General features: G+C 42.7%; 1 long non-coding RNA gene across 2 annotated transcripts in view; it reads left to right on the forward strand.

Annotated features, from left to right (window-relative positions):
- LOC147822716 (uncharacterized) overlaps positions 1-26,105 on the forward strand; it is a 57,709-nt gene extending 31,604 nt beyond the window's left edge. The window contains exon 3 of one of the 2 annotated variants that reach the window (XR_015445335.1): positions 538-26,105. This is a non-coding gene — a long non-coding RNA (uncharacterized LOC147822716). The remainder of the gene's footprint in view (positions 1-537) is intronic. The other variant, XR_015445336.1, reaches the window with a different exon arrangement.
- The last annotated feature ends 1,537 nt before the right edge of the window (positions 26,106-27,642 follow it).

Below are 27,642 nucleotides of genomic sequence, written 5' to 3' on the forward strand. Positions count from 1 at the left end.
TGCTGATCCATGAACATGGATGTTCTTTCATTTTCTGTTGTCTTCTTCAGTTTATTTCTTCCATGTTCTGTAATTTTCATCGTAGAGGTCTTTCACTTCCTTGGTTAAGATTGATTCTTAGGATTTCTTTTAAAGCTACTGTGAATGGAATTTTTTCCAGATTTTTTTCAGCTAGTTCATTATTGGTTTATTGAAAAAAGTTTTTTATTTTTTTTAAGGTCAATTCTGTATCCTTAACATATTCTTCTTGAGTCAGCATGTTATTCTTAGGATTTGAAAAAATAGGCATGGGTTTTAACCATGGGCTTATTTTGTTGGTGAGACTTGGTATGTTATCAGGCCATTTATGGCTTACAGCTTTGTGCTAAAATCCAGGGAGATACCAAAGTATAGGGTCCCCGATCTTCAAGAGTTTTTGCAACTTGGCTGGGAACGTTAGACACTGAGAAACATCTGCGTACAATGCAATAGAATCAAATGTGTGCTCCTGGCTCTTGCTGCTACAGATGTTCATTTATCCATTAATGCGCCTAACAGTTGCTGCTTGATACTGAACAGACTTCTAGGCACGGGGAAGAGCAGAGAACGACCAGCCTCAAACTCCTGTCTCACACGGCTGATGTCCTGAAGTAGGTACAGGGAACTCGGGTACATCTGAGAGTCTGGAGCTCAGGGAGGAGACCTGGGCCAGAGGTAAGAGGTCAGAAGGGAGACTCGACATGGGCCAGGACCCAGAGGTGGGAGACCAGTGGCCCCTTCTCACTGCACCACACAAGCCTCCTGTCTCATCTTCCCAGCTCAATCTCCCTTCCCTCCCGGGGCATCCACTGCCTCAGTCCCCACTTCTCTTTGGCTTCTTCTTTCTGATCACTTTCTTCATTCTCTTCTGTCTTCTTCCTCTCTCCCATCTTCCTCCTTCATCCCTTCCTGTGATGGCTCCTTTCCTGCCTCCTTAACTTTACCCCCACCTAACAGTGTCCTGTAATGAATTGGGGAAAACCAATAAAGCAAAACTATATTCTGACTAAGGGATGATAGAAAGAAAGGAGTTGTGCATGAGTCAGGAGTACTGTATCTTACCACAGACCTGATCTATCATGAGGAAAATAGCGACAGCAATGATTTCTTGGCCACCATCAATGTAATGCACATGCAGTATCTCATTTCATCTTCCCAACAGTCCTATACCAGAAGTTATTGTCTCTGTTTTCTATGGCAGGGAGAAAGTACTCAATAGGAACTTGTTCAAAGCCAGGGAGCTAGTTAGTGGGGCACATGGGGCTGAGCCAGGCTGTGGGACCCTAGCCCTCACAGGCCATAGTCCTACCCATGAGGATGCGTTACTGCCTCTCTGAAACCAATCTTCCACGCTGCAGTCCTCTGGCTGGGAGATGTGTGCTATTTAGAGCTACAAAGAAAGGCTGATGCATGCCTGTAATCCCAGAACTCGAGAGGCTGAGGCAGGAGGATCAAAATTTTGAGCTAGCTGGGGCTTACCAAGACCCTGCCTCAAAAAAAAAAAAAAAAAAAGAAAGAAAGAAAGAAAGAAAGAAAGAGAAGAAAAGGAAAGAGAAGAACTGAGGAAGTAGATCAGAATAAAGGCCCTAGGCTCAGCCTCTAGTAACATACATACATACAAGAAAAGCTGCCAAGTGCCTGTAATTCTAGCACTCAGGAGGCTGAGGCAGGACAATCATGAGTTTGAGGCCAACCTGTGCTCCGTATCTATTTCAAGTCCAGCCTGAGATATGTAGTAGGAAACTATCTCAAATAAAAACTTATTTGATGGGCTCAGGGATCTAGCTCAGGGGTGCCGCCGCCTGCCTCACAAGCACAAGGTCCCGAGTTCAATCCCCAGTACCCCCGTACCAGAAAAAAAATTATTTGATGGACTTTGAGCCAGTAAGTTGGACCTTGGGTCAACCACCAACTCATCTTTATCCACCTGAGGGTACAATTCTAGAACATTGTAAATAGATAATAAATGCTTACTGAGCCTGGGGGGAGGCTGCTGGATGACCTTGCAGGGCCTCCCTCATTAGCAGGGTGGAAAAGGACTCCTTGAAGAATTTGTTCAGGGACCTGCAAAGGGCGTGGCTTTATGGTTCATGGTGGCATCTGCGTGGGGGGTGGATGAAGGAAAGCAGCCAGTAGCTACTGCACTGTCCAGGGGGGCGGTGGTCACCAGGGCGAGGGTGGCAGCAAATGAAAACTTTGAGAGGCGGACTCCTCCAGGGCACAGGACTTGCTACAGTGTGATTTGCGTTTCCAGGTTTGGGACCAGACCACCTGGGAAAACTGTCGTTTCTTAAGATAGGGAAGACCTTGGGGAAGAGCCTCTTTGAGGTTGGAATTCACAATTTGGGACATCTGTTCCATAAGTCCTGAGTTCCGGGGCCAGTAGAGGAAAGGTCTGCACCAGGCTTGCCCAGGTGCAGGGACAGAGCCAGGACACAGCTGGGCGGGAGCAGCCAGGGCAGGAGCAGAGGGCCCAGGGTGCCGCTATTGAGGGGCCACTGCTGCCAAGCCAGGTGAGCTAGGGGCAGAAGGTGACCTGCAGAGCTGGGCAACTTGAGGTCTTCAGCGAGCTTGGGAGAGGCCTATTTCAATGGAGTAGCGAGGGTGGAAGGCTGGTGCTCCCTCAGTATTCAGAGAAAAGTGGGAGGACAGGACAAGGCGTGAGCAGGAGCAGATCGCTCTAAGTGTGGTCCAGAAAAGGAACTGAAGACCGGGCGTGGTGGCGCACGCCTGTGAGCCCAGCACTCAGACTGCTGTGAGCCTGACTACAGCCTGGACTACATAGCGAGAGCCTGTCTCACCCAAAACAGACAAACAACAAAAGTTAAACAGGTTGGAGGTATAGCTCAGAGGTAGATCCCTCATATTGGAAAAATGAAAAAAAAGAAAGGAAAGGAGCTCGAGAGGAATCACTAGGAAAGAGTTTATTTCCTAGATGTAGCCATGGAATGAACCAGTAGGGGACAACTGGCCATGCAGAGAATAGAGCAATGTCCTTAAGTCGTGGAGAGGGCATGAACCTTGGTGTACGAAGGCTACACGGAGCACAGGCATTGCCAGGGTCAGAGCGGCGGGCAGGGAATACGGTTGGTGCAGTAGTTGGTGGGACATGTGGCATCCTCTTCCGGTTTCACGCATGTCAAGGTGCATCTTTCAACTGGGTGTAGCACACGCCTATCATCCTAGCACTCAGGAGGCTGAGGCAGGAGGATGGCTGAGAGTTCAAGGCCAGCCTGGGCTACATAGCGAGACCCTCTCACAAACAAACAAACAGACAGATTTTTTCCATATTTTAACATCTGTGAAATTGGGGAGCGATTTTAAAACTGATGAAGGAAGTGTTGAATTATTGATATTCTCTCTGGGTGCTATACACAATATAAAAGGTTTTATGTCAGAAATAAAGTGGATTTTAGTGACTTTTACCATTACCAGGTTTTAGAGTACTGGGGTTTCCTTTTAGAGGTGGTTTCTAGTTTTTTTCTGTCCTGAGCAAAGAATTGGCCAAGACAAGCACAAAAGGTAGGAAGGTTTTATGTTTGTTAAAGGTGGGAAGAGAAACAGGCCACGCAGAGTGAGTTTGGGCCAAGGGAAAGTAGGGAAAAAGTCCACCCTGCATGGTGAGCACGGACCGTTGTGAAGAGAGCACAGTCCAGTAGCAGAGAGCTGTACGGCCAGCGTCCTTTGGCATTTCCTGCTCCTCGGGCTGAGGTCAAGTCTAGCCCTACCTGTGCAAAAACTGCTCCAGTGATTGCGAGAAGTCCTAGGGTGAGGCTTCCGGAGCTATTCCTTTGCAATTACGAGGTCCCGCCCACTTCTCCCGCCTGCCTGGCCCGTCCCAGGCTTCTGGGACATCGCTAGTGCTCCCCGTTGCAGGAAATAAAATGAGGTCTGTGAAGCTGCCTGCCCTGTGAGGTGAGGGGTGGCGAAGTTCTCGATGGAAGAGACCTAGCTTTCACGTTCTACACATCCCAGCCCAAGTTCTGCAGATCGGGTGCAGGCCCTGGAGGGCCAGGGAGGCAGGCGACCCTCTGTGAGCTGCACAGCCGGTCTCTCCTGCCTCAGAGGAGCCAGCGAGAAGGAGGTCAGGGCCACACTGGCCACCCCTGAAACAGGGCAGACACGGCTGACATGGAGACCAGCACTTCCTGCGCCCCGGGGAGCTGGGTCCGCTTCCTGTGCGGTGGAGACGAGGGGAAGTTGCAGGGTCTGAGATCAGGACCCAGGTCACGACACCCATCTCGCTCGGTTCCTCCCCAGCCGGCCTTTCAGAGGGCAGGGATGGTCCCTTGCCAGTTTATACAGCGACATTGACGCTCTGTGGAACCGGAAGACAATTCAGAGCAAACACAGATGAGCCTGTTGTATTAATAACATCTAGTCATCATCATTGTTTTAAAAATTCACTAATGAAACCATGTGCCAGGCCCTGTTCTAAGCCTGGCACAAATATTAATGCCTGTCCTTTGTACAGTAATCTCAGAATTAAGTACTATCATACCACCTCTCATCTACAGGTGAGAAAAACAGACTCAGAGGGGCCAGTCATCTGGCCCACATTCACACAGCTCACGATCAGCAAGTTGAGATTCGAATCCAAGCAATTTTGGGTTTTGTTTGAGATAGTGTCTCACTATGTAGTCCAGGCTGGCCTTGAACTTTCTGCGATCCTCCTGCCTCAGCCTCCTGAGTGTTGGAATAACGTGTGCCACCATGCCTGGCCTAATGTCCAGGAGCCCATCCCAGTTGTTTATAAGTGTGGCTAAATCGCCTTTCAGTTATTCTGTCCAGTCAGTTATTCTAAAGTGACTCATGAGGAAGGAAGGATTTGGGGATCTGAAAGCCAGCAGTAGCTTTGCCGATTATGTGGGAGCCTGCTGGGCATGGGGTGGAGCAGTGTGCACCGACAGAGCTTCAGTAGTGTCTGCTCTCCATCTCGGCCCTGCTCCCTCCTCCTGGGCTCCTCCCCCTCATCCTGCCTGGCCTGGGCTGGATGCCCTTCGTTTGGCCTCCTGAGCTTTCCTGCTAGAGGGTGTAGGTCTTCTCTTTGACAGTGCAACAGTGGCATCCTCGGCTAATCCAGCACACGAGCATTCTCAAGAGTGCTGCCACATCCTCATGCCAAGCAGGACCTTTTTCCCTCCTGGAATTGTGGAACCTATAACAAGAGTGAAGACCAATTAAATAGAGGAGAAGACATGTTCTCGGCCAAGAATAGGAGAAATATGAGGTGAAAACCAACTTCTCGAGCTGGGTGTGGTGGCACACACCTGTAACCCCAGCACTCTGCAGACTGAGGCAGGAGGATTACTGTGAGTGTGAGGCCAGCCTGGCCTATGCAGTGAGTTCAGGCTAGCCTGCACTACGTAGCAAAAGCCTGTCACAACCCGCCCCCTCTCCAAATCAACTTCGCAAACCACTGAGGGGTCAGAGGGATATAGATAGAAGGGAAAGAAACAATGGAGAGGGATATGCTGATAAAAGGGAGGAAAACTGGACCTGGTGGCACACATCTGTAATTCTAGCACTCTGGGAGGCTGAAGCAGGAGGATCACAAATTCAAGCCTAGCCTGGGCAGTTTAGCAATTTGGCGAGAGCCTGTCTCAAAAAATAAATAAGTAAAATAAAAAGGGCTGGGGGTGTAGCTCAGTGCAAAGGCCCTGGGTTCAATCATAAGTACAGTACCACCAAAACAGAGGGAAGAAGGGTTTGTGGTACCATTCCCTTCTGCTCCATTTAGCTTCTTTCAGGTCATTGTCTCTGCCATTGCCAACTGTCAGGCGCTGAGTGTCGTCTAGCATGCAGATGGCAGTATGATGAGGTTACAGGTTGTCCTGGTCACTAGGTCACTATGGATCCATGCATTTGGTTTAGGCTCGGCCTCAAAAGGATTTGGGCCTACAAACACCCAGTCCTCGAAGATAAGCAAGATTGGAGTCGGGTAGAAATCCCACCAGGCCAAGCAGGCAGTTCAAGATTAGGTAATAACAGGGCTCAGAGAATATGGTGGGGTGGGGGAATGGTGAAGTGAGAAACTGGGAATTATCTTAGGAACAGAAGCAGCTCTAAGAACAAGACTGTGTCTGCCTTGCTCAAAGAAAAGGAATCCTGGCACAACCTTGTCTTATCCATAGGCTCCTTCAAGGGGACCGGAGCTATTCAAGACTCACATTTTTATCGTAAAAGTGATGTTCAACCAGGCCTGTAATCCCAACACTCTGGGAGGCCGAGGCAGGAGGAATGGCAAATTCAAGCCCAATCTGGGCAATTTTCAGATTTAGCAAGACACTGCCTCAAAACAAAAGGAGAGGAAAGAAAAAAGGGGAGTGGGGAGGTAGCTTAGTGCAGAGAGTTCAAACCCCAGCAGTACCGCAGAAAAGAAAAAGGGAACTGCACGTCCCTGTGGTGCTTTCCACTTTGCCAAGCCCATTTGCTTGGGTGCCCACAACAGCTTTAGGAGTCATTCTGACACCTGCAGCAGTCATTTGCATTTCTAAAGTGAGCTGCATTTCAGGATAACTGGGCCGAACTGAAAGGAGCTACTGTCCTGCTCAGAGCTGGCCTGCTGAGCTGAGATTCCGTGAGCTCTAAACCCCACCTTCTTCCCTCTCTGAGGACAGTCTCCTGAGCCATTCTTCCAGGAGCAGATCTTGAACACTGTGCACACCTGCTCCTCCTCACTGGGCTCTGAGGCAGTGGCAATAATAATAATAATAATAATAATAATGATAATAATAATAATAATAATAATAATAATAATAAGAAGAAGAAGAAGAAGAAGAAGAAGAAGAAGAAGAAGAAGAAAATTGGGGCCTGATTTTCCCCCAAAAGAAATAAACACTGAATATATTTTTCTTAGTGTGCAAAAAATTCATGGAAGCACCAGGTGATGAAGTGTTTCATGTTTCATAGGTTAGGTGTTTGGTGTCTGTTTTTGAAACAACTTCTGAGTCATGTTATTTCTAAGAAGAAAGTAATCTAATCTATTTCATAAAATGGAGTGATGATTAAGTGAGGTAACACACTCATTATGCTATCTGTTTTTAACCTTATTTTGATTGGTGGCTGTTAGGGTTAGAGAATACTGGGTTTTGATGCATATGTTTTGCTCATATCCATTCCGCCTTTTCCTCTCCCTGTTATCTATTCTTATGGTAATTTTCTTTCTTTCCAAGTTATTGTGCTTTCTAGTTTGGACCAATGATAGAAATAGCTCCAAACTTGTAAATAGGACCAGTTTTGGCTTGAGTCAAGAGAGGAACAGATATTCAATCACTTCTCATAGACACCAGAATTTGAGGGGACCTGGATTTGGGAGGCCAAGCAGGTTTCCAAGCAACTCCATACCCACCTGAGGCCTCTGGGTGCACCCAGCAGGGCTGGAAGGACTGGGTGTTTTCCCTTCAAATGCCAATTCCAGCTCACAAAGGCTGAACAGGACCCAGCTGGTTTCTGCTGCCAGGAGCAGCTAGGAGTGACCACCCTCCCCTCCAGATCCTCCTTGCTCCTCCTTCTCACCTCCTATTCAGAAGCCCCTGGAACCAACTGCTGTGAACTCCTGTCTTCCCTGTCAAACCCAGGAGCCCCGGCTCTCCATGGCTCCATGGCCTCCGCATGTTGCTTTCTCTCCTTACTGCAGTGGCTTTCACAGGCTGGTATCCTTTTCTGCGGTTACCCCAGGGCTTCCAGGCAAACTATTATAGACAGCTAAGTTAAGTAGAAGTATTACAGGCAGTCAGACAGGGCTAGGCCCTTGAGGGAGTCAGTGCAGAGGATGGAAACACAAAACAACTGTGGCTGCAGGCACATCTGTTAAAGGTCAGGCCTCAAGATAAAGAAGGAATGCCCAGGCCTGCATACTTCCCCAAGGGATAAGCAATATACTAGGATTGTTATCACCTGGTCCAATAAAGTCTAACTAGACATCAGGTACCCTGGTGGGTGACCAGAACTTCCTGATCTATCCCTTCCTAAAAAGGTCCTGGTTCTTTCCATATACACTTGCTACTGACCTGCTTCCCCATTGGATCAATATTACCTAAGTGGCTATACTTATAATCTTATTGGTTGATTATAGTTTTGACCCACATTATCCCCACCTCATGATTTTGTACCCACCTCTTGATTTTGCTCTATAAAACTTCCTCTATGCAGTGGGGTCTCTGGTAACCCACTCTCAAGTCCCCTCCTATTTCTCAGGAGCTGTCTCTCTCAATAAAATTTTTCTACTCTTAACCTCTGTTGTTCCTTAGAATTCATTCTTTGATTTTGGAGAACACGAACTCGGTGTTTCTGACATCTAGCAGGTTGGGAGTTACATTTATTTTCCCTGTATCAAAACCACTGATTCCCTGTGGTACACTGGGCACATCAAGGGGGCTACCTGGGCAGTGCCTCTTGTTTTGAATGTGCACAATCTTTTGTAAGGTAGGAAGAATCGCCCCATTTTAGAAATGAGGAAATGAACATCCAGGGAGATGAAATAACCTAAGCAAGACCAAGCAATTAACAAGCAACAGAGCCAGGATCCAAGACAGAGTGTCACGTACTGCCCAAGCCCTTTCCTCCTGACCCCAAGTCCCCTCTCCAGAGGGAGAAGACAGGCCTGATAGGGAAGAGAACAGGGCCTGTGGAAAGAACAAGGGGCGGGACAACTTGAGAGATTTCTCCTACCCGGCCCTGGTGAAGCCCAGAGCTTCTAGCCTGCTCTCCTGTGGATCTTGGTGTCCCTGGAAGGCCCTCTCGCACCTGACTTTGGGCCAGTCCTCTTTCCATTGTGCTAAGAGAGGCAGAAAATAAAATAAGGAAGCCCCAGGCCAGGGCACATGCTCCTTAGACCTCCAGGCATGACCTTCAGTGACCTTGTCTCCACCAGACCTCATTTGGGGCTCATGAATATGGACAGCATCTCTCATTTACAATGCAATCAAAGTGAGTTCTGGGGTCAGGGGTTCTAGATGCCCCCAAAGCTGACCCAGCACCCTGGCAATCATACCTGTCAGTCTTACCCAGAGAACAATGAAAGGTACCTGGGCTGGGCTGCACATCTTTTAAAACCAAAGCTTGATTATTCTGTGTAGTATGCTGTGCTTTTCATTTCCCTGTTATCCAACACTGCTTTTTGTTCATGCTGGTACAGACCTTCCCCGAGTCCATCTTCCATGCTATCTTTAGTAAATGTGGCTGCTTGCTTTTTATCTTAGCATGGATGTCTGTTTACATACTACTCATTATATACAAGAGCCTGGAATCTAGCTGAGGGATTGATCCTGTGGTAAGAACACTACATGTGCAGTTATTTACTGACTGTGTGCTTGGATTCTGCTTTAGAAACACTACTCCCCATCTCTGAAGTTCTTTTTATTACCATGATGAAAGCTTTTTCCTATCTACTGTTTGAGTAAGAAAATATTAAGACTAGAGCAGAATTATGACATTAATAATTTTCAGAAAGATGCCAGAGTGGTGAACAACAGAGAAACAGCAAACAGCCTCTCCAAGATTTGCCATCCACATGCTGGAATATAGCAATGGGAGGAAGACAAGAAGGAGGGAAGTGGGTTCCTGGGACCCAGGAAGGATATGAAACCAGAATGGAGGCCCATGGGGAGAGTGAAGAGAGAGACTTCAATGCAGAAGGAGGTGGCAAGCAGTGCTTTCTCCCCAATCCCTGACTCAATGCATGGGAAGGGGAGCTCGAACCTGCAAATGCATGTTGACTATTGGTGACCCCACAGGCCTCCAAGGAGAAATGCACCAATGGAATGGAGTAGTGAACACAGTGGACTGCAGTGGCTGGTGAGTTATTTGGGTTCAGATGTCCTCCAGGAGAGGCCAATTGCCTGGTACCCATTTGGAGAGGGGCCAATTGAGCTCAGAACTCAGAGCAGCTGTGGACTGGCTCCATCATGGTGAGGCAGAACCAAGTTCAAGTCAGCAGGAATCCAAGGAGCCAACTTCAAGTCAGCAGGAAGAACACAGAGCATTGTAGACTGAACAAAACAGGTTCCAGCCTTACAGCCAGAAACCAGCCTGAACTTCAGAACTAAAGTTACAGGCTTGGTGTGATTATGCACTACCCTGCCATGAATCCACCACTGGCATGTTGGGATTAATCAGCATGGATCTGGGCTCTGTCTGCCCCCTTTGTCTACCAGCAACAGTAGAGACACGTCTTGAAGTGGGTTTTTAAAAATTTTCTTGTTTTTGTTTTGTTTTTTCTTGATTGCTTGTTCTTGTTTTTATATAAGTGTGAACATTGTTTCTAGGTTTGTTATTGTTGTGTTCTGTTCATGTTTTTATTTCTTCCTTCTCTCTTTCCCTCCTATCTTCTTCACCAGTTTGTCAAAGTTTGCATAATCTTCCTTTGTCCTCCAGCCTTTCCTCCTATTCTTGTCCTCTTCTTCTATTTCTCTATTTTTTCACCAACCCCCTTTAAAATTTTCTCCCCTAAGGGTAAAATCACCGAACTGAGGGCATATTTACTGTATACAACTTTCTGTTTTGTCTTAGATTTTGTTATATGACCACAAATCTAGCTCATTTGGTTAAAGGTGGCAAATTAATAGTTTGTGTTTGATGCTATTGTTATTGCTGATTGTACTCCTTTATCCAAAGTGACATAAGTGTTCTAATCAGTTTTTCCTCATATGCCAAGACCAAGATTGCTTAAGGGTCATAAACAATACTATAGGCCAGTGCCAAAGAACCAGGAGCTAGGTGAAATAGGTAGCAACTACTCATCCTTAATAAATTGAAGGGATAGGATCTTGCAACAGCCTCAAAACTCAAAAGCCAGCTACATCTGGATGACATCTTTGAGAACTAGTCATTTCCTAAGGGTTCTGAATATTAACAATAAAGCTACTTGCCATAAGCAATTTACAAACATCAACTCAGGAATTAAACTAAAAAAGAAAAAAGAAAAGAAAATGAAAGACACTTAAGCAAGAGGCAACCCCAATCTTCCAGCTCACCAAAGGCAAACTCAGGGGGCAATGAGGTGGAACAATCCAAAGCCCACCAACCTGGACTCTCTGAAGCAGTAATAGCAGAAGTAACAAAGCAGATGAATGAGGCTCTAGAAAAAATAAAATCAGAAATAATTTCTCAGATAGCTACAGAGATGATGACCATAATGAAAGACATGGTTAGTGACTCTAGAGCAGATACAGATAAAAAATAGAGGAGCTGGGATGGGGATTTAGCTCAGTGGTTCTGCCACCTGCCTTGCAAGCACAAGGACGAGTTCAATCCCTGGTACTAAAAAAAAGAAAAAGAAAAAGAAAAAGAGGAGCTTAGGGAAATGATGGAAACCATGAATATCCAACATAGGAAAGAAATGCAATCCATGAAACAGATTCAAACAGATATCCAAAAGATGTAAAAATCCATTGAAAGTACACACAGCACAATGAGCCAATGTGAGGACTGAATATCAGATCTAGAAGACAAGATTGCTGTTAGTTATCATGGAAAGAATGATCTCTTAGAAATAGCAATGGACCACAAAAAATCAATCCAACAGCTGCTAGATGATGCAAAGAAAAAACCCATGAGATTAATTGGAGTCAATGAAAAAGCAAGAGATAGCACAAATGACATAAAAAATTCTGTTCACAGAAGTAATGGCAGAAAACTTCCCAAGCAGGGAAAAAGAATTTGACATATAGACAAGTGAAGCATATAGACATGTAGATCAAAAAATCTACACCAAGGCACATTATAGTCAAGATTCCAGAAGTTCAACACAAGAACAGAATATTAACAGCTGTTAAGGGAAAGGAAACAAATCACCTGTAAAGGAAAGCCCATCAGAATCACAGCATACTTGTCAACACATACACACAAGCTTGGAGTGAAGTATTTCAAGCCCTAAGAGAACAACCTCTGGCCCAGATTGATGTACTCTGCAAAAAACTATCTTTCAAAATTGATTGAGAAGTAAGATTTTCATGACAACACCTGAAGAAATTCATGACTACTCCAAAATGTTCTGAAGGACATCTAGAAAAATATAACAAGGACTACAACTCCATGATTCCCAAAATGAATATAGCAGGCGAGGAAAGCAATTAAACATGGGGCCCGCCACCTGCCTCACAAGCGCAAGGACCCTAGTTTAATCCTCAGTCCCAAAAAATAAAAATAAAAAAATTTTTTAAATGGGGGGGAACCAATAATAGGAAAATAACATGATAAGGATAGGTCGATACCTATCAGTTATAATCATCAATGTCAATGGTCTCAACTCACTAATTAAAAGAAATAGATTGGCAGAATGGATCATAAAGGAAGATCCAACACTATGTTGCATATAAGAAATACATTTAATTCAAAAAGAAATTCATGGACTGAAAGTCAAAGGATTGAAAACAATGCTCCATGTGACAGGAACCCAGAAAAAAGCAGGGGTGGGTATTTTATTCACAGACAAAGTGGATTTCAAGCCAAGACTGATTAAGAGCGACAAAGCAGGACTCTACATCCTTGTAAAGGGAATAATCCAAGAGGAAGAGATAACAATCATAATATATATGCACCACTATATAAACAAATATTAATGGATATAAACAAATATTAATGGATATAAAAAAATCAAATAAGCACAAATACAATTCTAATGAGGGACCTCAGTATCCCACTATCACAAATAGACAGATCAACTAGACAAAAAGTCAACAAAGAAATATCAGAATTGAACCAAATTTTTGAACAGAAGGACTCAGATGTCTACAGTATTCCACCCCACAACATCAGAATACACCTTCTTCTCAGCTTCACATGGGACCTTTTCTAAAATAGACAGCATACTAGCTCATAGAACATGCTTAAGTAAATGCAAAGGAATTGAAATTATCCCACACATATCAGACCATAATACAATGAAACTGGAAATCAATGGCAAAAGAAACCAAAAGAACTTCATAAACATGTGGAAATTAAATAATACCCTCCTGAAGAACCGATGAGTGACAGATGAAATTAAAGAAAAAATTAGACAGTTTCTACCGTTACATGACAATGCAATATGACATAGTGGAATTTATGGGACACAATGAAAGCAGTCCTACAAGGGAAATTCATAGCAGTGCATACTCATGTTAGGAAAACAGAGCAAGCTCAAATAAACAACCTAATGTTGAACCTCAAACTTCTAGCAAGAAGAGCACACCAAGCCCAAAGCTCATATGAGGGAGGAAATTATAATGATCAGAGCAGAAATTAATGCAATGGAGACTAAGAGAACGATACAAAGAGTCAATGAATTGAAGAGTCAGTTCTTTGAAAGATATCAAGAGAAATTCTATATAATTTTTGAGACAAAACATTTCATAATTAAATATGAGTGTAGCTGTCTAAGGCCCAATGTCACCTTGCCTGCAAGGTGGCTATGGCATGCGGAAATATAACTCCATTTTACCTCTGGTCACAAGTTGAGATCTCAATGATCCTGTGATACTGTGATGCTCAAGGGCAAGAGTACATCAGCTGAAGACATCTTGGCTCTTCAAGAACCTAGTGGTAATAAAAAACCAGAAAGGTTTCACTTGGGGGAAGGACAAATTCTTTATTAGCCTGCTGTCTTGTCCCATATGCTATTGTAAGAATGTTCTCCTTACTGGTGCCCTCTGAGTCACCAAATACTTCCTCCAATTATTGTGTGTACCCAATAAATAAAGACTAGCTCAGAGTGTCTTTGCCTTTGCCCACTCTGAGGCACTGACCTCCTAGGCTCTCATGCTTAGGATATTAAGCATGTCTCTATTCTTTTTTTTTTAATGAATTTTATTGGTACATTTTAGGTATACAACATAATGACATTCATCATTGGAAATTTGAACCTTTACATAATCTCTCTTGGTTCTTATTTTTTCCCCATTCCCCTGCCCTCCCTTCAACCCCTCCGTCGCTCCCTATTTACAAAGACTTTGTTTCCATTTTTTCATTTTTGGATATTAATTCCATTCCCTTCGTTCCTTTCCCCTACTTCTCCCATTTGCCCTTCCCCTTTGTCCCTTTTCTTTCTATTTCACATTATCTATTATACTTTTTAGTCTTTATTTACCCTTTCAGTTTCTCACACTAGACAAACTATTCGGTATTTATACATGTATGTCCTGTTTATTTCACTTAAGAGTATTGCCTCAATGTGCACCCATTTAGATATAAATGTCTCTAAGTTCTCATTTTTTATGGCTGAGTAATACTCCATTTTATTTTTTTAAAAACCCCACATTTTCTTTATCCAGTCTCCAGCTGATGGGCAAATTGGGCTGCTTCCAAGTTTTAGCTATTACAAACTGTGCTGCTATGAACATGGGCGCACATATATCACTGTGGTATGATTCTTTTATTTCTTTTGGGAAGATACTCAGCAGGGGAATAGCTGGGTCAAATGGGACTTCCTGTCCTAGTTCTTTGAGGTATCTCCATACTGATTTCCACAGTAGTTGTACCAGTCTACACTCCCACCAGCAGTGGAGCAGGGTTCCTCTTTCCCCACAGCCCTGCCAGCATTTGTTACTGGTTGATTTCATGATAGCAGCCATTCTTTCTGTGGTGAGGTGGAATCTCAGTGTTGTTTTCATTTGCATCTCTCCAATGACCAGTGAGGTTGAACATTTTTTCATATATTTATTTGCTATTTCTACTTCTTTGTCTGCGAAATGTCTGTTCATTTCAGATGCCCATTTGGATTGGGTCTTTAAACTTGGGAGGTCTGGTTTTTTTAAGCTCTTTATAGATTCTAGATAGTAGACCTTTGTCTGGGGAACAGCAGGTAAAATTTTTTTTCCCACATTGTAGGTTGTCTCTTCACACTGTTGGTGGTTTCTTTTCCTGTGCAGAAGCTTTTTTTTTTTTGGTACTGGGAATCGAACTTGGGTCCTTGCACTTGCGCAGCAGGCAGTGAAACCACTGAGCTAAATCCCCAGTCCCCAGAAGTTTTTTAATAAGAGATCCCACTTGTTAATTGTTCTAGTTTATGGGCAAGTGAAGTTTTGTTAATAAAATCTTTTTCTACAAAGTCTTCAAGAGTTCTACCTAACCTCTGTTCCAGCTGGATCAGCGTTTCTATTTTAATATTTAGATCTTTAATCCATTTTGATTTTAGTTTAGTCCATGGTGAGAGATATAGGTCTAGATTAAACCTTTGGCAAGTTGAAACCCAATTTTTCCAGCACCATTTACTAAAGAGGCTATCTTTCCTCCAGTGAGGATGGTTGGCTCCTTTCTCAAAGATGATGTGGCTGGGTATGTCTGGAGTTGTTGCTGGATCTTCTAATCTGTACCACTGGTCCTCAGGTCTGTTTCTTTGCCAGTACCATGCTATTTTTATCACAGTAGCTTTGTAACATAGTTTCAAGTTGGGGGTTGTGATACCCCCTACCATGTCTCTGTTGCCTAGAATTGCTTTTGCTATTCTAGGTCTCTTCTGGTTCCAAATGAATTTTTGGATTGTTTTCTCAAGGTCTGTGAAGTATGCTGCTGGGATTTCAATTGGGATTGCACTGAATCTATATAGCAGTTTTGGAACTATGGCCATTTTCACTATGTTGATTCTTCCTACCCAGGAGCAGGGGATGTCTTTCCATTTTCTAATATCATCTTCAATCTCTCTTTTCAGAGTACTATAGTTTTCAGAGAAGAGGTCTTTGATTTCTTTCATTAGGTTGAGTCCTAGGTATTTCAGTTTTTTGGATGCTATTGTGAAAGGAATTGTTTGCCCTATTTCTCTCTCAGTGAGTCTGTTGTTTGTATAGAGGAAAGCTATTGATTTTTTTGTGTTAACTTTGTATCCAGCTACTTTACTGAATTGGGTTATTAAGTCTAGAAGACTTTTGGTGGAGTTCTTGGGGTCTTCTATATAGAGTATCATGTCACCTGCAAATAATGACAATTTGACTTCTTCATTACCTATCTTTATTCCTTTTATTTCTTTCTCTTGTCTAATTGCCATGGCTAATATTTCCAGAACTATATTGAACAAGAGTGGTGATAGTGGACATCCTTGTATTGTTCCTGAATTTAATGTGAAGGATTTCAGTTTTTGACCATTTAGTATGATATTGGCTATTGGTTTTTCATAGATAGCTTTTATCAGATTGAGGTAGAGACTGTCTATTCCATTTTTTTGTAGGGTTTTTAAAATCATAAATATGTGTTGGATTTTGTCAAATGCTTTTTCTGCATCTATTGAGATGATCCTATGGTTTTTGTCCTTGGCTCTACTGATATAGTGAATTACATTTATTGACTTGCATATGTTGAACCATCCCCTGGATGAATCCCACTTGGTCAGGGTGTATATTCTTCTTGATGATCTTCTGCATTCTATTTGCCAGTATCTTATTAAGGAGTTTTGCATGTATGTTCATTAATGAGATTGACCTATAGTTCTCTTTTTCGGTTGGGTCTTTCTCTGCTTTGGGGATCAAGGTGATGCTTCCTTCCAGGAATGAATTTGGGAGTATTGCTTCCCTTTCAATTTCACTGAATAGTTTAAACAGTAGTGGCAGTAGTTCCTCTCTAAATGTCTTGTACAATTCAGCAGTGAACCCATTAGGACCCGGGCTTTTCTTAGTTGGTAAGTTTTTAATTATGTTTTCAATTTCATTGATTGATATTAGGTTGTTTAGAATTTTTAAGTCTTCTTCTTTCAACTTTGGTAATTCATACGTATCTAGGAATTTGTCCATTTCTTCCGCGTTTTCCATCTTATTGGCATATAGGTTCTCAAAGTAGGTATTGATGATCCTCTGGATTTCTACTGGGTTCATTGTAATTTCATCCTTTTCATTCCTAATTGCATGGATTTGGGTCTTTCCTTTCCTTTTTCTGATAAGGTTGGCTAAGGGTTTTTCAATTTTGTTTTTTCTTTTGAAGAACCAACTCTTGGCTTCAGTGATTTTTTTGCATTGTTTTCTTAGTCTCCATTGCATTGATTTCTGCCCTAATCTTTATAATTTCCTCCTTTTTATGGGCTTTGGGTTTGTCCTGCTCTTATTTTTCTATTGAAGCTTGAGGTTCAGCATCAGGTTGTTTAATTGGGCTCACTCTGTTTTCCTAAGATGAGTATTCACTGCAATCAATTTCCCTCATAAGATTGCTTTCATTGTATCCCATAGATTCTGATATGTTATATTGTCATTGTCATTTAATTGTAAGAACTGTCTGATTTCTTCTTTAATTTCCTCTGTGACCCATTGGCTAGTCAGAAGTGTGTTGTTCAAATTCCATGTGTTTATGAAATGTTTGCAGTTTCTTTTGCTTATTGATCTCCAATTTCATCACACTATGGTCTGATAATATACAGGGGATAACTTCAATTCCTTTGCACTTACTTAAACCTGTTCTATGAGTGAGTATGTGGACTGTTTTGGAGAAAAACCCATGTGCAGCTGAAAAGACTGTGTACTCTGATTTTGTGGGGTGAAACACTGTAAACATCTGTTAAGTTTATTTGTTCAAGAGTTTGAGTATTTTGTTGGTTGCTTTTTGTCTAGTTGATCTATCTATTTGTGACAGTGGGGTATTGAGGTCCCCCACTACTATTGTATTAGTGCTTATTTGATTTTTCATGTCTGTATTTGTTTTATATAGTTGAGCACAGTAGTATTTGGTGTGTAGATATTTATGATTTTCATCACTTCCTCTTGGATTGTTCCCTTTAGAAAGATATACTATCCTTCTTTGTCTGTCTTAATCAGTGTTGCTTTGAAATCCACTTGATCTGCAAAGAGGATAGCTACTCTTGCTTTTTTTGGGTTCCTGTTGCATGGAGTATTGTTTTCCATGCTTTAAATTTCAGTCTATGAGTTTCTTTTTGAATTAAGTGTTTCTTGTATGCAGCATATTGTTGGGTTTTTTTTTCTTGACCTGTTCTGCCAGTCTATTTCTTTTGATTGAATTGAGACTATTAACATTGATGGTTATAACTGATAAGTATTGACTTATCATTTTCATGACGTTTTCTTTTTGTTGGATTCTCCCCCTTTGTGTTTAATTTCTTGTCGTGCCTGATGGATTCATTCTACTGGGCTTCCTGGGGTAGGGAACCTTGTTGTCTTTTCATAGGATATTGTCTAAAATTTCTTGGAGTGCTGGTTTGGTATTCATGAAGTTCCTAAGGTGCTCTTTGTCATGAAAGTATCTTATTTCTCTATCAATTTTGAAACATAGTTTTGCAGGGTACATCAATCTGGGTTGGAGGCTGTTTTCCTTTAGGGCTTGAAATACATCACTCCAAGCTCTTCTTGCCTTGAGGGTTTGCCTTGAGAAATCTGCTGTGATTCTGGTGGGCTTTTGTTTGTGTGTGATTTGTTTCTTTTCTCTAACTGCTTGTAGAATTTTGTTCTTCTGTTGGGTTTCTGGAATTTTAACTATTATATGCCTATATGTAGATTTTTTTTTTAATCAAGGCTAGTTGGAGTCCTATATGCCTCACTTACCTGTATGTCAAGATCTTTTCCCCTACTTGGCAAGTTTTCTGCCATCACTTCTGTGAACAGTTTTTTTAAAATGTCATCTTCACTCTCTCCTGTTCCTTCATTGACTCCAGTCAGTCTTATGTTATTCTTCTTTGCATCGTCTAGCAGCTGCTGGATTGATTTCTCATGGTCCCTTAATATTTTAAAGAAATTTTTCTCTACCTGGTCACTAATTGCAATCTTATCTTTTATATCTGAAATTCTGTCCCCACATTGGCTCATTCTGCTGCATAAAGTTTTTTTTTTCCCCATTAAGTTTATTGGTACATTTTCGGTATAAAATACAGTTACATTCATCATTGGGATCTTGTACCTTTACATGAGTATCTTGGTTCTTATTTTTTTCCCCTTCCCTTGCCCTCCCTTCACCCCCTCCACCCTTTCCTATTTGCAAAGACTTTGTTTCCATTTTTTTCCTCTTCTCATATTTTTTCCTTTCCCTTTTTTCCCTTCCCCTACCCCTCACAATTCCCCTGCTGTTTTAGACCTTTTCTTCCTGTTACACAATATCAGATATACATTTTTTAAATTACAATATTAAGATCTAGGAGACATTACCACAGATTTCACAGAATTTAAAAGGATATAGAAAGCATATTACAAAAATCTTTTTTGAAATAAATTTGACAACTTCTAAGAAGTACCTTGGAAGACAAATTAATGAAACTAACTCTGGAGGAAATATAAAATTTCAATAGCACCTATTAAAGAAAGTATATTCCTAGCTTGAAAACCTACCTATAAGACAACAGCAGGCTCATAAACATTTTAACTGATAAATTATATCAAACAATTAAAGCAGAAAAAAGAAGGAACACTTCTCCCCTCATTTTAGGAAATCAACATTGTGCTAATCCTAAAATTGGATAAAGATAATAGAAGAAAAAAGTATGAACATAGATAGAAATTTGTTTAACAAAACAAACTATTAGAAGTCAGATCTGGCAGTATGTAGAAAGTGGTTTTGTTGTAGGGATGGCAGTGTTGGTTCAGCATTGGAAGATCCACTCCCAAAAGTCATCATTTTAACAGAGGAAAGGAAAAAGCCATATGATCCTGTCACTAGTTGGAGAAAAAGTATTGGACTAAGTTCTACCACTGTTGATGGTAAACTGCTGCATAAAGTTTTAATGGGGTTTTTAATCTCCTGGAAATCTGTTTGTTTCTGTTTTATGGATTCCACTTGTTTCCTATGTTGGGATTCCATCATGTTCCTCAGATCCTCTATTTTTTATCTGTGTCCTCTCTAGATTTATTAATCATGTCTTGCACTATGGGCACAATCTCTGCTGTTATCTGAGGAATTATTTCTGATTTCATTTTTTCCAGATCCTCTTTTGTTGCCAATTCAGGGAGTCCAGGTGGTTGATTGTTCCATCTCATTGCCCTTTGGGGTTGCTGTAGGTGATCTGGAAGTCTGGTTTTGAGATTTGTTTACTTGTCTTCTCATTTCAACGGGGGGCGGGGGTGCTGCTGTGGCCAATGCAGCTCACCTCCTCGGTGCTGGGCCCATCTATTCTCTTTTTTACCCCTTGCTGCTCCCCTTTCTAGGCAGATTGGAGGACTGATGGGCCTCCCAATAGAAAGATTAAATGAAATTGACAAGTTCTTAGCCAATCTTATCAAAAAGTGGAAGGAAAAGACTCAAATACATCCAATTACAAATGCAAAGGGTGAAATCAAAGCAGGTCTTGCGGAAATCCAGATCTTCAATACCTACTTCAAGAAACTGTATCCTAATAAGATGGAAAACACAGAAGAAATGGACAGATTTCTAGATCCATATGAAGTACCAAAGCTGAATCAAGAAGATATAAAAATTCTAAATAATCCAATAAATAAATGAAATTTAAGATGCAATTAAAAATCTACCAACAAAGAAAAGCTCAGGACCTGTTGGATTCACTGCTGAATTCTACAAGAAATTTAGAGAAGATCTAATGTTGTTACTTCTCAAACTCTTTAATGAAATTGAAGGGGAAGCAAAACTCCTAAATTCCTTCCTGGAAACAAGCATTTCCCTGATACCAAACCAGAGAACGATCCAACCAGAAAAGAGAACTACAGGCCAGTCTCCCTAATGAACATAGACTCAAACAGATACTGGCAAACAGAATGCAGCAAATAAGAAGGTTATACACCATGACCAAGTAGGATTCATCCCAAGGATACAGGGATTATTCAACATACACAAATCAATAAAGGTAATACACTATATTAACTGAGCCAAGGACAAAAACCATATGATCATCTCAATAGATGCAGAAAAAGCATTTGACAAAGTCCAACACCCATTCATGATTAAAAAATACCCTACAGGAAATTGGAATAGATGGTCTTTATCTCAATCTGATAAAAGCCATCTGTGTCAAACCAATAGCCAACATCATACTAAATGGACAAAAATTGAAAGCTTTCACTCTTAAATCAAGAACAAGATAAGGATGTCCACTGTCACCACCCTTGTTCAATATAGTTCTGAAAACATTAGCTAGAGCAATTACGTTAGAGAAAGAAATAAAAAGAATAAGGATAGGAAAGGAAGAAATTAAATTATTATTATTTGTAGATGACATGATACTCCACATAGAAGACTCCAAAAATTCACCAAAAGACTTCTAGATTTAATAACCAAATTAAATAGGGTAGCTGGATTCAAAGTCAACACTGAAAAATCAATAGCCTTCATGTACAAAAATAACAAACTCACTGAGAGAGAAATTAAGGAAACAACACCTTTCATAATAGCATCCAAAAAAATGAAATACCTAGGAATCAATCTAAAAAAGGATGTAAAAGACCTTTTTATGGAAAATTACCTTACTCTGAAAAAGGAGATCAAAGAGGATATCAGCAAATGGAAAGATATCCCTTGTTCTTGCATAAGAAGAACCAATATACTGAACATGGCCATACTTCCTAAATTATTATACAGATTTAATGTAATTCCAATCAAAATACCAATACATTCTCACAGAATTAGAGAAAACAATCCTAAAATTCATTTGGAACCAGAAGAGACTAGAAGAGCAAAAGCAGTTCTGGGCAACAAGATGTAGGGGCTGCTGTGAGATGTGTCAAAGCCCGGGTGTCTGAGGACACAATCTCATCATTTAGCGCAGGCGCATGATGGAGCTTCATTATATAATAATGAATCAGCACAGACAATCACACATGTGTGTACCATATAGCCTTCAAGTTCACACAGCTATTTTGTCTTACTGTGTCTCAGAAAAACTGATAACAGCCACTATAAGTGGTATGCTGTAAAATTAAAGGTGAGGTCCTGCTTTGTTATGCCTCCTCCACAATTGTTCTTTTTGTTGGGAACCTCACCTGCCAGGGCTCCTTCCTCTTCAGCCTACTGGGCCCAACACAAAGGCAAGGCAGGAAGCATCACAATCTCCAACTTGAAATTGTACTACAAAGCTACTGTGATAAAAACAGCATGGTACTGGCCAAACAAAACACAACAAAACAAAACACCTCAAAGATCAATAGAACAGGTTAGAAGATGCAGAAACAACTCCAAACCTACTCAGCCACCTTATCTTTGACAAAGGAGCCAACCACCTTCACTGGGGGAAAGATAGCCTCTTTAATAAATGGTGCTGGAAAAACTGGCTTTCCACACACTAAAGATTAAAACTAGACACTTATCTTTCACCATGCACTAAACCAAAATAAAAATGGATCAAAGATCTCAATATTAAAATAGAAACACTATACGCTGACTGCCTTGCAAGCCAAGGTCCCGAGTTCAATCCCTCGTACCCAAAAAAAAAAAATAGAAACACTCAATCTGCTGGAAAACAGAATAGGTAGAACTCTTGAAGACACTGGTGTAGGCAAAAACTTTATGAACAAAATCTCAGTCATGCAGGAAATATCACAAAGAATCAACAACTGGGATCTCATCTTATTAAAAAGCTCTTAAGAAACCACCAACAGCGTGAAGAGATAACTCACAGTGTGAGAAAACATTTTTGCCAGCCGTTCCTCAGACAAAGGTCTACTATCTAGAATATATAAAGAACTTTAAAAAATCAGGCCTCCCAAATTTAAAGACCCAATCCGAAAATGGGCATCTGAAATGAATATTATTTCTTAGATGAAGAAATATAAATGACAAATAAATATATGAAAAAATGTTCAATCTCACTGGTCATTTGAGAGATGCGAATTAAAATAACACTGAGATTCTATCTCATTCCAGAAAGAATGGTTGTTTTCAAGAAATCAACCAATAACAAATGCTGATGGAGCTGTGGCGGGGAAAAGAACCTTTCTCCACTATTGGTGGGAGTGCAGACTGGTGCAACCACTGTGGAAATCAGTGTGGAAATTTCTCAAAAAGCAAAAACTAGAAGTTACATTGGACCCAGCTATTCCTCTTCTTGGTATCTTCCCAAAAGACATAAAAGCATCATATCACAGTGATATAAGCACACCCATGTTTATAGTGGCACAGTTTGTAACAGCTAAATCTTGGAAACAGCCCAAATCCCCAACAACTGGAAACTGGATAAAGAAGTTGTGTTTTTTTTATACAATGGAGTACTACTCTGTCATAAAGAAGGATGAGCTTCAGATATTTTTAGCCAAATGGATGGACCTTGAGACCATACTCTTCAGTGAAATAAATCGAACACCCATGTTTAAATACTGCATTGTTTCTTTGGTGTGAGAAAACAAAAGTGAAAATGAGGACTAAAATGTATAATAGAGATTGGGAAATGGGAAGAAAATGTTCAAACAGAAAGGGGAACAAAGGAGGAGGGAGGGAGAAAGGAAGGAAGGGACAAGAAAAAAGTGAAAATAGAAGGAAAAATGGACACAAAGCTTCTGTACACGGGGAGGGGAGGGGGCTTGAGGCGGGGGTAATGGGAAAAAGAAAGGGGATGTATCAGGTACCGGTGCAAATTCCCTATTTATCATCACGTGTGCCTAAAATGTACCAATAATGTTTTGCTATAAGAAAAACAGTGCTGGTGAGGTGAACAATCTTAAAGTGCATTGCTTCTGAAGGGCAATCTGATTATCATCAAGAGCGCTGAGTAAGTGAAATCATAGATTGTTAGTCAGGATATGCTCCTGAGGGTCGGAGTGAGCCATTGAAAAAAGCTCACGGCCCCAAAGAAGCCAGGTGTCAGAGTCTGTATTAGTGGTGGCGAACCTATGGCATGTATGCCACAGCAGGCTCTTTGTATCATTGAAAGTTCTAAAAGATTTGCCATCAATGGTTTGTATGTATGTTTATAGGGAGGGAGTAGCTCTTCGAACTGGCATGGCAATTCACTCCAATCAGGGACAAGTCTCTTCTTTTCTGATGGAAGGGGAAGTGTCTGTCGCTATAAGAACCTTTTAGGAAATGTCATAGTGCTCAGAGCCCACAGCAGGGGTGTGTGTGTGTGGGGGGGATTCAAACCACAGTGTGAAGGAGATTATAATTTATTATAATTGAGTTGGGGGTCACTTGCGGTTGTTGAGAACTGAAACAAGTAGCGCATGTGTCCTCAGGCATGGCTTAATTGTTAAAGGTGGGCACATTGACTTCTAAAGAGCTTCTCTTGGGTTCCCCAGAAGCCCGAGTGCATGCACCTTGTCTTTCACAGCTGTGGTCCAGCTGTCAGAACTGGGCACTCTGGTTTTCCGAAAACCAGCTTCCTCTTTTGCCTCTGGCCTTCAGGCCCCCTTCTTTCAGGAATTTCTCCTCTCTGCCTCCTGCCTCACTATGAAATGATTGTCTTCATGACAGTTTGTCTTACTTTGTGTCTATTTTTTCTGGGACCCAGGTGACCACCAGTTCAGGACAATGGCTAGAGACTTTTAGGTGTCATTCTAAGGCGGAAGGATCTGGAACTGGACTCTGTAAAAGCTGGTAAATGAACGTCCCTGTGAATCTTGAAAATTACTGCAGTTTCCTCTATCTCGGTGTCTTCCATCTTGAAGGGGGATGAGATAGGCTACGTAAGTTTAGGGCTAATAAACTGCTCTGCTGGCTCTATCCCAAGTTTTAAGGTAATAAAGGGTACAAAAATGATGGTCGAAAAAAAAAAAAGAGCGCTGAAAACAGCTGGGCGTGATGGTGCGCCACTGACACCCCGAAACTTGGGGGCTGAGGCAGGGGGGTTGCAAGTCCCAGGCCAGCCAGAGCTACATAGTGAGATCCTGTTTCAGAAAGACCAAAACCAAACCAACAAAGCTTTTAAGATAAACAGAATTCTCTCGCAAATCCACCTATCTCTAAGGATTTTTTTCCCCAAAATAATAGTCTGAAACTATGTATCAGGATATATTTGTTACCTAAAACACAACAAATTATGAATTGATCTGAATATTTTATAACAGATTAATTAAATTAAGACTTACTGAGAAAGCGAAATATTCAGCAATATTTAAAGATGCAGTTATGGATTGAAATATTTGGGAAAATACTATTTTGTTGAGTGGGAAACTAAGTACAGAACTGTATGCAAGTTCTTGCAATCTGATTTTTTAGAAAAAGGTTCACTAGAAGGCAGCAAACTATTCACAGTAATCTCCAGGCTCTTCTCCCTTCCTTCTTTCCCTTCCTCGATTCTTCCTTTTTCTTCCACAATTTTTTTCCAAATGGGTTTTTTTTAATCGCCCAGGGTGGCCTGGAACTTGTGATCCTCCTGCCTCAGCTTCCTGAGTTCTGGGACCACGCGTATGCATCGCCACACTTGGCCTCCTTCCTCCCTTCTTCTTTTCTCTCTCCTTTCCTCCCTTCCTTCGTCTTTTCTCCCATTACTTTTGTATTTTCCAATAAACTCAATAGACACGCGTTGCATTTGCAATCAGAAAATATCGACTGTTTGTTTAAGATGAGAACCTAGGAAGGAGCCAGGCAGGAGCCGCTGCAGGGCTCACGCGGCTTTAGTCACTGCCTGGAAACACGGCAAAGAGCGAAACCAGCCTCGGCAGTGAATATTCTGGGATGTAGCTGGCCTTGTTTTGAGGGGTATGTTTTTGTCTCAGGATCCTCCTGCCTCAGCCTCCAGAGTACTGGGATGACAGGCCTGCGCCACCACGCCTGGCCTGTTTTGTTTTTGCCTTGCCACTTCCCTACAGAGGATGGCATGAGTGATTCCATGGTGCTGGACGCCTTTAATCCCAGCACTCTGGGGAGGTTGAGGCAGGAAAACTACAAATCCAAGCCCAACTGGGGAATTTAATGAGGCTTTGTTTTAAAACAAAAACTAAAAAGGGGGTGGAGATTTAGTAGCTCAGTGTGAAGGCCCGGGGTTCGATCCCCGGTACCACAGAAGAAAAGAAAAAGAAAACAAAGGTCAGCAGCAACGGGCCTGCTCTGAAATGGGGCTGGCGAGTGCCCCCCGCAGCCTCCTCCCGCCTGGGGCTGTGGGAGCAGAGCAGGGCCTGGCCCGGCCTCGATTTGGCCGCCTGTGCCTGGCAGGTGCAGGCCTTGCTGGAAGGGAGCAGGGCAGCCTCGAAGGACAGGCATTCACGGGAGGCGCCGGTCTGTGCTCCCGGGGCGGAGCGGCCAGGGTGGGGAGGCCGGGGTGGGGCTCAGCCTTCATCTCCACATTGCCAGCTCGGAGGGCTGGGCCCGCAGGCACTCGGAGAGGCAGCAGGCTGGGCGAGGGGCAGGGAGGAGAGGGGAAGAGGGGAGGGGAGAGGAGCAGGGTCCCATCCCCCCGGAACGAGGAGCAGCCAGGCCTCCGGGATGGTCGGTCCTCACCTCGCCCTCTGCAGGGCCCCAGCACCGACTTCATTAAGGAGTCACTGGCTCTGCGTCCCCCGACTCCAGAGCAATGGAAGAGACCAGATAGGCATCGCGGCTGCTTTCCCATGATGTGAGGACTGACTCTGTCTTCCTAAATCACAGTGGGGCCCCACCCCACCCAAACTCCACCCAAGGGTGAGAGTCTTTACGAGTCTTTTCCTTAAAAATGTCGTCCAGGGCTGGGGGTGTAGCTCAGCGCACCGTGCCTGCCTGGCAAGTGCGAAGTCCTGAGTTCAATTCCTGGTAGGAAAAAAAATGTCCAAGCTGAGCATGGTGACACACACTTGTAATCCCAGCACTTGGGAGGCTGAGAAAGGTGGACTGCCATGAGTTTGAGCCAGCCTTGGCTATATAGCAAGACCCTGCCTCAACAAAACGAAACAAACCAGCCAAAAAACCAAACAAAAGTATGTTCTCCATTTTGTTGGAGTGGAAGAAAAACAATCTAAAGTTAAAAACATCACAAATCTCTCGGGTGTGGTGGTGCATGCCTGTAATCCCAACTTTCGGGAGCCTGAGGCAGGAGGATCGCTGCAAGTTTGAGGTCAGTCTGGGCTACACAGTGAGTTCAAGACCAGCCTGAACTACATAGCAAGATCCTGTCTCAGACCTTAAATTAAGCAAAAGGACAAAGCCAAAGACCCTAAGCCTAGATGGTAGTTGGCCCCTGATGCTTACCATGATTATTATTAGAGCTTATTTGTTTTGGCTCTAGTGGGCCTTTGGCCTGATCACACATGTCACCCTTTTAGCTCCTCCTCTGGCTGGCATGGAGACTCCTGAGCCCCACTGCTGACAAGCTGGGAGACACCGGGAAGGTAGGGGCCCGCGGACGCTGCAGCCTAATGACTGCTGAGTCTCAGTAAACCAACACCTGGGTGAGAGGCGTGGAGACTGAGCATTCCAGGTGAGGATGGGGATTGCAGAAGAGGGCGGGGTGGGTGCTCGTGATGGAGCAGAACTGGAGACCTGGAGACGGACTCTGAGGGAAGGGCGAGCACTTTGGTTCTTGAAGCAAGGAAGTGGGCCGATCTGAGGGCCGATTCAGCAGGAGTCCTCTCTGTCTTGTTGTTGCAAGACAGCAAATGGGTGCTGAGCAGAAAGAAGGCTTGCTGGTGAATCCGAGAAGGAAGGTAAACAAATCGGACCATGGCAAAGAAATTTTTGATCTGAGGAACTGGAAAGAGAAGGCATGATTTTTGTGCTCAGTGCATTAGTGAATGAATGAGCATAGCTTTTCCGCAACTATTATTGATCCGGACCCAAGATTTCAGGAACTTTGTGTCTCCATTGATGTGCCTGATAAATGAATGCAGAATCCATTTGAGCTACATGCGTTCTTGCCAAGTGTGGTGCCTAGCACCT

The sequence above is a fragment of the Heterocephalus glaber genome, unplaced genomic scaffold (assembly GCF_053883595.1).
Source record: "Heterocephalus glaber isolate CG9 unplaced genomic scaffold, H.glaber_assembly_v1.0 deba00001610, whole genome shotgun sequence".
In the NCBI taxonomy this organism is placed as follows: Eukaryota; Metazoa; Chordata; class Mammalia; order Rodentia; family Bathyergidae; genus Heterocephalus; species Heterocephalus glaber.